At 45.5% G+C, this 11,007-nt stretch overlaps 1 pseudogene; it reads left to right on the forward strand.

Moving 5' to 3' along the window:
* The first annotated feature begins 8,301 nt into the window (after positions 1-8,301).
* Positions 8,302-8,419, forward strand: LOC124614296 (annotated as a pseudogene).
* The last annotated feature ends 2,588 nt before the right edge of the window (positions 8,420-11,007 follow it).

The following is an 11,007-nucleotide window of genomic DNA, read 5'->3' on the forward strand; positions in this document are numbered from 1 at the left end:
CACGCTATCAACTCATCTGCTCACATTGAGTTTTATCTAAAACAATTAATATTGAACCACTCCGTCTACAGGCCACAAGTGGCCCATCGGGACCATCCGACCGCCGTGTCATCCTCGGAGGAGGATGTGGATAGGAGGGGAGTGGGGTTAGCACACCGCTCTCCCAGTCGTTATGATGGTATTCTTGACCGAAGCCGCTACTACTCGGTCGAGTAGCTCCTCAATTGGCATCACAAGGGTGAGTGCATCCTGGAAAATGGCAACAGTGCATGGCGGTCTGGATGGTCACCCATCCAAGTGTCGACCACGCCCGACAGCGCTTAACTTCGGCGATCTCACGGGAACCGGTGAAGCCACTGCGGCAAGGCCGTTGCCAAAACAAGTAATATGGGCAACACAAAATGAAATAACTAATAAACCTTTATTAGAAGATTACACGAAACAGGCAGCTTCGAGTGACGAACATTCCGTGGTTCTGTAGTAGAAGTCATAGACGCTAATCTAACGTAACACATTGAAACGGAACTACCTGTTCTATAAGAGTTCAGTCTGGACAGTTGCATTTTACTGTTTTGAGTGCAGTCTCTGACTAATGAATATCACTTAGACTGGCCAATGATGAATCATTAGTAGCAACGGGTTATAAAGGCACTGGCTGTAACCTATGATAGGTGTCGAAAAAGGAAACTGAGACTCTGTTAGATGAAGATCAGTTTGACGTTAAGAAAGATTAAGAAACCAGAGCGTCAGTTCCGGCGTTGGGATTGATAGTGGAAGCAAGACTGAAGACACGTTCCTAGCATCTACCACTTGGAAAAATCGTTCAACAATGTAACTGGAGCAAGGTGAAAAAAGTAGGAGTAAGTTATAGGTAAAGACGGGAAACAGACAATATGTGGGAAAACATTAAGGGAACAAGGAAACAGGAACACCGAGAACGAAGTGTTCGGATTTAAACGAGTATAAGGAGGGATGTAGTCTTTCGACGCTACTCGTTATCGTTCAATCTATATACCTAGCAAGCAACGACGAAAATAAAAGAAAGGTGTAAGAATGGGTTTAAAATTCAAGGTGAAAGGGTATCAATGTTAAGATTCGCTGATGACATTGGTATACTCGGCCAAATTGAAGAAGAATTACAGGATCTGTTGAATGGAATAAACAGTGTAATGACCTCAGAATGTGAATTTAGAGTATATCGAAGAAAGACGAAAGTAATGAGTAGTAGCAGAAATGAGAACAGCGTTAATCTTAAAATCAGAACTAGGGATCACGAAGTAGACGATGTTCAGGAATTCTGCTTCCTAGGCAGCAAAATAACCCATGATGGATGAAGCAAGGAGGACATTCCTGGTCAACTGAAGTCTGTTAGTGTCAAACACAGGCCCTAATTTGAAGAAGGAGTTCCTGTCAATGTACGTGCGGAACATAGCGTTGTATGGTAATGAAACTTGGAACAGCAGATAATCTAAGCTTTTGAGATGTGGTACTACAGAAGAATGTTGAAAATTTAGTGGAGTGATAAGGTAAGGAATGAGGAGGTTCTCCGCAGAATCTGTTAGGATGGAATACACAGAAAATACTGACAAGAATAAGAGGCAGGATGGTAGGACATAAGTTAAGATATTACAGAATAACTTTCTTGGTACTAGAGGGAACATTAGAGGGTAAAACCTGTAGATGAAGACAGAAGTAAATGAGGAAGTAACTTGCAAGTGCTATTCTGAGATGGAAAGGTTGGTACAGGAGGAATTCGTGACGGGCCGCAACACGAAGTGGAACAGTGGGAACTAATACAATTTGTTTATACATCGGCTTTTATGCACGAGCGGCGGACAAATTTTGCATCTGTGACCGTCTTCGTGTAAACGGAAAGTTGCCCTCTGTGGCAACTGACATAACTAGCAGCTGATGGAATGTCTTGTGGGATAAAGAGTTTCCTGTTTCTGTGCTCCGTCTGTGTGGCGACAGATCGGAACTGTTTGTGATTAGCGCCTGGCGTGGAGAGTGCTTACTTGGTGTTGCCCTCTGATGATATCGCTGTGTACTAAATTACTGCGTACACGGCAGATGCTGGTTTATTCAAGGTTTTTCACACATGTTGCACATGCTTATTTGGGCATTCAGGGCAGTTAGCTTTTAGCACGATCAGGTTACTTTGTGACGTCACAGACCGTTGCATGGACACTGACCAGTGGTGCATAGGTTTTGACCGAGAAGAAGCCAGATACGGAGCTGCCTTGGAAAACGAATTTGAGAAAATCGGTGTGTCATTTAACACGCCGGACTGGCATATGGGTGATTAATGTGACTACAATTACAATCAATGACGCGAGTTACGTAGGGTACTGGATTTACTCAGGCCTTAAGATGGTCAACGTTGATCGAAATTAACTATCCTATTAATAAACGTTCTTGATCAGTGACTGGATTTATAACAAAATAAATATACTCTGAATCGCTGTGGAACCGTCTTGAGAATATGTCGCAACTTATGATAGCGTCATCGTTTTATAAATTAATATGCTTGTTGTACTTTTAAACTCTGAGAACAGCTGCTATTTACATACAGATTTTTTCCTTGGTTTATCGTTAACAATTATCGCACTATGTTGTAAATAATTAAGCGATAAACCATAATACATTTTGCACTTCAATTACTGGTATCACGTCTGCCATCATCTGTGCTTCTCACTATGAACTACGTCCTACACTCCGTAGTTCTATTGCACTGGAGGCTATTCAGATGGCATCAACAGGAAGATTCCATGAATCAACATCTACATCTACATGATTACTCTGCAATTCACATTTAAGTGCTTGGTAGAGGGTTCAACGAACCACAGTCATGCTATCTCCCTACCATTCCACTCCCGAACAGCGCGCGGGAAAAACGAACACCTAAACCTTTCTGTTCGACCTCTGATTTCTCTTACTTTATTTTGATGATCATTCCTACCCTTGTATGCTGGGCTCAACAAAATATTTTCGCATTTGGAAGAGAAAGTTGGTGACTGAAATTTCGTAAATAGATCTCGCTGCGACGAACAACGTCTTTGCTTTAATAACTTCCATCCCAACTCGCGTATCATATCTGCCACACTCTCTCCCCTATTACGTGATAATACAAAACGAGCTGCCCTTTTTTGCACCCTTTCGATGTCCTCCGTCAATCCCACCTGGTAAGGATCCCACACCGCGCTGCAATATTCTAACAGAGGACGAACGAGTGTAGAGTAAGCTGTCGTTTTAGTGGACTTGTAGCATCTTCTAAGTGTCCTGCCAATGAAACGCAACCTTTGGCTCGCCTTCCCCACAATATTATCTATGTGGTCTTTCCAACTGAAGTTGTTCGTAATTTGTACACCCAGGTACTTAGTTGAACTGACAGCCTTGAGAATTGTACTATTTATCGAGTAACCGAATTCCAACGGATTTCTTTTGGAACTCATGTGGATCACCTCACACTTTTCGTTATTTAGCGTCAACTGCCACCTGCCACACCATACAGCAATCTTTTCTAAATCGCTTTGCAACTGATACTGGTCTTCGGATGACCTTACTAAACGGTAAATTACAGCATCATCTGCGAACAACCTAAGAGAACTGCTCAGATTGTCACCCAGGTCATTTATATAGATCAGGAACAGCAGAGGTCCCAGGACGCTTCCCTGGGGAACACCTGATATCACTTCAGTTTTAATCGATGATTTGCCGTCTATTACTACGAACTGCGACCTTCCTGACAGGAAATCACGAATCCAGTTGCACAACTGAGACGATACCCCATAGGCCCGCAGCTTGATTAGAAGTCGCTTGTGAGGAACGTTGTCAAAAGCTTTCCGAAAATCTAGAAATACGGAATCAACTTGAGATCCCCTGTCGATAGCGGCCATTATTTCGTGCGAATAAAGAGCTAGGTGCGTTGCACAAGAACGATGTTTTCTGAAACCATGCTGATTACGTATCAATAGATCGTTCCCTTAGAGGTGATTGATAATGTTTGAATACAGTATATGCTCCAAAACCCTATAGGTCTGTAGTTCGATGGATTACTCCTACTACCCTTCTTAAACACTGGTGTGACCTGCGCAATTTTCCAATCTGCAGGTACAGATCAATCGGTGAGCGAGCGGTTGTATATGATTGCTAAGTAGGGAGCTATTGTATCAGCGTAATCTGAAAGGAATCTAATCGGTATACAATCTGAAGACTTGCCCGTATCAAGCGATTTGAGTTGCTTCGCAACCCGTAAGGTATCTACTTCTAAGAAACTCATGCTAGCAGCTGTTCGTGTTTCAAATTCAGGAATATTCCATTCGTCTTCCGTGGTGAAGGAATTTCGGAAAACTGTGTTCAATAACTCCGCTTCAGCGGCACTGTCGTCGGTTATAGTACCATCGGCACTGCGCAGCGAAGATATTGACTGCGTCTTGCCGCTTGTGTACTTTACATACGAGCAGAATTTCTTCGGATTTTCTACCAACTTTCGAGACAATGTATCGTTGTGGAAACTATTAAAGGCATCTCGCATTGAAGTCCGTGCCAAATTCCGTGCGTCTGTAAATTTTAGCCAGTCTTCGGGATTTCGCGATCTTCTGAATTTCGCACGCTTTTTCCGTTGCCTCTGCAACAGCATTCGGACCTGTTTTGTGTACCATGGGGGATCAGTTCCATCTCTTACCAATTTATGAGGTATGAATCTCTCAATTGCTGTTGCTACTATATCTTTGAATTTGAGCCACATCTCGTCTACATTTGCATAGTCAGCTCAGAAGGAATGGAGATTGTCTCTTAGGAAGGTTTCTAGTGACATTTTATCCGCTTTTTTAAATAAAATTATTTTGCGTTTGTTTCTGGTGGATTTGGAAGAAACGGTATTGAGCCTAGCTACAATGACCTTGTGATCACTAATCCCTGTATCAGTCATGATGCTCTCTATTAGCTCTGGATTGTTTGTGGCTAAGAGGTCAAGTGTGTTTTCGCAACCATTTACAATTCGCATGGGTTCGTGGACTAACTGCTCGAAATAATTTTCGGAGAAAGCATTTAGGACAATCTCGGGAGATTTTTTTTCTGCCTACCACCGGTTTTGAACAAGTATTTCTGCCAACATATCGAGGGAAGGTTGAAGTCCCCACCAACTATAGCCGTATGAGTGGAGTATTTATTTGTTACGAGACTCAGTTTTTCTCTGAACTGTTCAGCAACTATATCATCGGAGACTGGGGGTCGGTAGAAGGAGCCAATTGTTAACTTAGTTCGGCTGTTAAGTATAACCTCCACCCATACCAATTCGCACGGAGTACCTACTTCGACTTCACTACAAGATAAACCACTACTGACAGACACAAACACTCCACCACCAATTCTGCCTAATCTATCTTTCCTGAACACCGTCTGAGACTTCGTAAAAACTTCTGCAGAACTTATTTCAGGCTTTAGCCAGCTTTCTGTACCTATAACGGTTTCAGCTTATGTGCTTTCTATTAGCGCTTGAAGCTCAGGGACTTTCCCAGCACAACTACAACAATTTAAAACTACAATTCCGACTGTTCCTTGATCCAAGCACGTCCTGTATTTGCCATGTACCCTTCGAGATTGCAGCCCACCTCGTACTTTCCCGAGGCCTTCTAACCTAAAAAAACCGCCCAGTCCACGCCACACAGCCTCCGCTACCCGTGTAGCCGCCAGCTGAGTGTAGTGAACTCCTGACCTATTGAGCGGAACCCGAAACTCCACCACCCCATGGCGCAAGTCGAGGAATCTGCAGCCAACACGGTCGCAAAACCGTCTGAGCCTCTGATTCAGACCCTCTACCCGGTTCTGCACCAAAGGTCCGCAGTCGGTTCTGTCAACGATGCTACAGATGGTGAGCTCTGCCTTCATCTCGTAAGCAAGACCGGCAGCCTTCACCAAATCAGATAGCCGCTGGAATCCAGAGAGAATTTCCTCAGATCCAAAGCGACACACGTCATTAGTGCCGACACCTGTAGCTGACTGCACCCTCTGCTCTTCATGGCATCCGGAAGGACCCTTTCCACATCAGGAATGACTCCACCCGGAATCCACGCGGAGTGCAGGCTGGATTTCTTCCCCTCCTTAGCCGCCATATCCCTAAGGGGCCCCATTACGCGCCTAACATTGGAGCTCCCAACTACCAATAAGCCCACCCTCTGCGATTGCCCGGACCTAGAAGGCTGAGAATCATCCTCTGAAACAGGGCAGGCAGCTGCATCTGGCTCAGTCAGAGACAGTGCCTGAAACCTGTTTGTCAGACGCACCGGGGAGGCTTTCTGATCAGCCTCCGGGGACGTCTTTCGCTGCCTGCCACGCCTTGGAACGACGTCCCAATCAACCACAGGCGAGGGCTCAGCCCCACTGCGGGGCAACCACTGCGGCAGACCGATCTGGGCACAGACGGGACGAGGTTGACATCCCCGTGATACCAAAGTCCGGCTTCCCACGGTGGTGCCCATTGGCAACAGCCTCAAGCTGCGCGACCGAAGTCAGCGCCGCCTGCAACTGTGAGCGAAGGGATGCCAACTCAGCCCTCATCCGAACACAGCAATCACAGTCCCTGTCCATTCTAATCGATGTTACTGAAACGACTCCGTGCCTAGATAACGCTAGGGAAACACGCAAATAATGTATGAACTAACCTGTACAAATGCCCGACGACTGCGCTACAATCTGCCTGAATTTACGATTACACTAACTAAAACACGAAATTACACCTCCTATACGAAACTATGTAACAAATAAGTGAACTAGGAGTATACGACTTGCTGCTGGCAGGTGCTTATCCAACGGCAGCAGGGAGCACACTGGCTGTGACCAACCGACACTGGCCGTTCAAAACAAAAACAGAAGACAAATGACTACGCGAATTTACACTATTCAGGTACTAAAGCGTGATGCTACAACCCTCAACTACTATAATACGCCCGAAATTTATGAATTAAAGAATGAAAGTACCCAAAAACACGCAAAGAAATTAAGAATTAAACTATGTAACAAATAAGTGAGCTAGAAGTTTACGACTTGCTGCTGGCAGCTGCTTATCCAACGGTGGCAGGGAGCAAACTGACATGAAGAGCGCTACGTGCTTGGACACGTAAACTATAAGCTTTTCTGTGCAGCGACATGAAATACGTGGCTGCTTCGGTCGCAGGTTCGAATCCTGCCTCGGGCATGGATGTGTGTGATGTCCTTAGGTTAGTCAGGTTTACGTAGTTCTAAGTCAAGGGGACTGATGACCTCAAATGTTAAGTCCCGTTGTACTTAGAGCCAGTTGAACCATTTTTTGAAATATGTAGGAATAACGCCATCGAATTCTTGTGCATATTAAAGTTGACAAGGGACCATTAGCTACCTATGCAGGAAGTTCTCGAATAATAGGAGCTAGTGAAAGAGTTGATTCCTGGTGTATTCAATGTAAATTCTAACTACAATTCCATCGGAAACTGGTACCTTGTTCACTTTAAGGTGTTTTGTTTTCAACACCGGGGGCATTAATCTCCCAATTGTCAGTCTGTACTACAACATCTTCATGCGTAAATACATTTTAATCGTAAATGCGTTATTTAATATTTCCATTTTGTGTCTGATGTGTTCAGTTTCAACACTACAGAAATCCATTAGAAATTAATTTGAAGTTTTGGAACCATTCATTGACTAGATGAGACCAGATCTTTTGGTAGATATAGCTGCAGGATCGGATCGATACTTATTGTAGGTTACGTGTATGGTCTTTTTGCAGATGCAAGGACTCATATTAAGGTTGTCACTTGCAGTCTCTTCCGTAGCGAGATTGTAGTAGTCTGTTTTCAGAACATTCTGCGAACGGTGCCAATAAACGAGGGATGATTTTTGCCGCTTTTTAATATGTGTTTACCTAGATTACTATTTATGACGGTTTGAGTTTTTAACTATAATTGTGCTGCGTTTGTCGAATCTGAACTCTGTGTTGTTATTTCTCCACGTAAAGTGACAGCAGAAATGTATTCCCTTTTGCGGATACGTTTAGTCTTCAGCTCCACAATTTATTGGGGACATATGAAGATTTCTGCCGGACCGATAGACGAGCCCTGATTTCCCGTTTTGCTCGAGCTGCCGCCTTAACCACTTCGGCTAGTCGAGCTCGCCTACCGTATTCATTCAACCCCCCCCCCCCCCTATCTCACTGTGTTGCACACTCAGCACTCTCACAGTTGCCGAGATTCCCGCAGAGGGTGGTATTTATTTATCACTGCCTGTCTGGGCACGTATTACTACTTCGCAGCGTCTATATTCTGCAGAGCCTACGGCCTTGCCGCAGTTGTAACACCGGTTCCCGTCAGATCACCGAAGGTAAGCGCTGTCGGGTTGGGCTAGCACTTGGATGGGTGACCATCCGGTATGCCGAGCGCTGTTGGCAAGCGGAGTTCACTCAGCCCTTGTGAGGCAACCTGAGGAGCTACTTGACTGAGAAGTAGCGGCTCCGGTCTCGGAGACTGACATACGGCTGGGAGAGCGGTGTGCTGACCACATGCCCCTCCATAACCGCCACCAGTGACGCTTTTGGGCTGGGGATGACACGGCAGCCCGTCGGTACCTTTGGGCCTTCATGAGCTGTGCGGGAGGAGTTTAGTTTAGTTTAGTATTCAACGGTGTACTATTCCGTGTCCTGAAGACATAGATGAAGTCTAATCGTATTCGCAAATGCGAATACATTTCTTCTACTTCATATGGCTGTAGACCGTAGCAGTGTCCGTCCCTTCGTATATGGATGTCTATCTGAAGGACACAGCGTAGTGCACTGTAAAACACGGACAGTGCAAAATAGTATTGTGTGACTAGAAAGACAGCAGTAATAACAAATAAGTCTATCCTTGTGCGGGAGTCACAACTGTGCGAGAGCAGGACGCGTACACACGATGACATACACTGTCATGGGACGTCTCCTAAAATCGTGTTTGACAGTCTTTTGCCCGGCGTAGTGCAGCATATCGACTAGGCACTGACTCAACACGTCGTTGGAAGACCCCTGAAGCAAAGCAGAATCGCACTGCTCCTATAGCTGCTATAAATTCGAAAGTGTTGCCGGTGCACGTTTTTGCTCACGAACTGATCTCTCGATCATGTCCCACAAACGTTCGACGTGATTCATCTTCGGCGACCTGAGTGACCAATCCTGTCCCTCGATTTTCGAAACAAACAAGAACAACTGTGGACTCTTAGTCCGCGCTGTCATTCATAAAAATTTCTATCTTTGTCTGGGAACATGAAGTCCTTGCAATAGCCTTCCAGTAGCCGAACAACCAGAGGAACCCGTCTACTCCACATAACTACAGCAACCCCACTATGGAGCAACCACCAGCCCGCACAGTGTGTTGTTGACAACTTGGGTCCCTGGCTTCGAGGGGTCTACGCCACACTCGAACCCTACCATCAGCTCTTACCAACTCATCTGACAAGGCCATGGTTTTCCACTCGTCTAGGGTCCAACCGATACGGTCCTGGGCCGGCCGCGGTGGTCTAGCGGTTCTGGCGCTGCAGTCCGGAACCGCGGGACTGCTACGGTCGCAGGTTCGAATCCTGCCTCGGGCATGGGTGTGTGTGATGTCCGTAGGTTAGTTAGGTTTAAGTAGTTCTAAGTTCTAGGGGACTTATGACCTAAGATGTTGAGTCCCATAGTGCTCAGAGCCATTTGAACCATTTTTTTTTTATACGGTCCTGAGCCCAGGAGAGGCGCTGCAGGCGATATCGTGCTGTTACAAAGCCATTCGCGTCAGTCGTCTGCTACTTTGACCCGTTATCGACAAGTTTCGCAGCACTGTTGTACGTCCAGCATTGATTACTACGGTTATTTCACGCAACGTTTTTTGCTGTTAGCACAGACAACTTTACGCAAACGCCGTTGATCTCTATCGTCAAGTGAAAGCGGTGACCAGTGCATTGTCCGTGGTGAGATGTATTGCCTGAAATGTGGTATTCGCGCCACACTCTTGACGCTGTGGACAACGGTGTATTGAATTCCCTAACGAATCCCGAAATGGAAAGTCCTGTGCTTCCAACTCTAAGTACCCTAAAACTTTCAAAATCTATTAATTTCGGTCGTGCGGCCATAATCTCGTCGATAACCTTTCCACGCGCATCGCCTAGGTACAGATAGCAGTCCCACCAACGCATTTTTATATATTCTGTACGTGAAATTACCGCCATCTGTATATGTTAATATCACTATCACAGACTTATGCCACCTCAGTGGATGGGGTATGGGTTATTCCAGAAAGAGTGCCCGGATATCCGAAGGGAGAAATCTGGGTTCGAGTCCTGGTCCGGTAGAAATTTTTGTGCTTCATCAATAAATTGTGCGGCCGAAGTGTGATAAGATTTTCAGTGTAGAATACACTTCTTCTGCGTCATGCCATGTTGTAAATCGTAGACCTGTCTGTTCCTTCAGCCATGCATGCGCGTGTGAAGGACACTGGATACTACACCGTGACACAAAAATACTGCAAAATAGCGACAAATCTCTCAGATTCGTTGACAACCTTCTTGCGTCTGGTGAACATCGTTCCCGTTATACGTAGCATCAGTGTCTCTAATTCCAGTACCAGTGATGACACTGTCGAAAAACCAGACATAAGCACCCAGGGCAGCGTTGTGTGTTCCCCAAACAAATCCGGAGCTCGATTTCGGTCCCTTTCGTTGATGGTCGATAATTGATTTGGTGTGTGTGACGAGGCCCAGAGCACGAGATTCACTTGCAGATAAATAGTACTCAATTTATGAAGTAAATTAATTTCATTAGCACTGTTGCTGGGATCACGTTCATGACGTGTTAAGGCCGAGGTTATATGTGGCGTGGGAAGGCATCAGCATTTACAGCTGCTCGGTCTTGTCGTCGGCCATGGTCGCCTTACAGCCAGGTACTACTGTTGGACCATGTAGTGGTAGCTGCGTAAGGTAGTGGCTCTGAATTTCTTCTCATGCATGATAATTCCAGCGCCCATATGGCGG

Source organism: Schistocerca americana, chromosome 4, assembly GCF_021461395.2.
Source record: "Schistocerca americana isolate TAMUIC-IGC-003095 chromosome 4, iqSchAmer2.1, whole genome shotgun sequence".
Classification (NCBI taxonomy): Eukaryota; Metazoa; Arthropoda; class Insecta; order Orthoptera; family Acrididae; genus Schistocerca; species Schistocerca americana.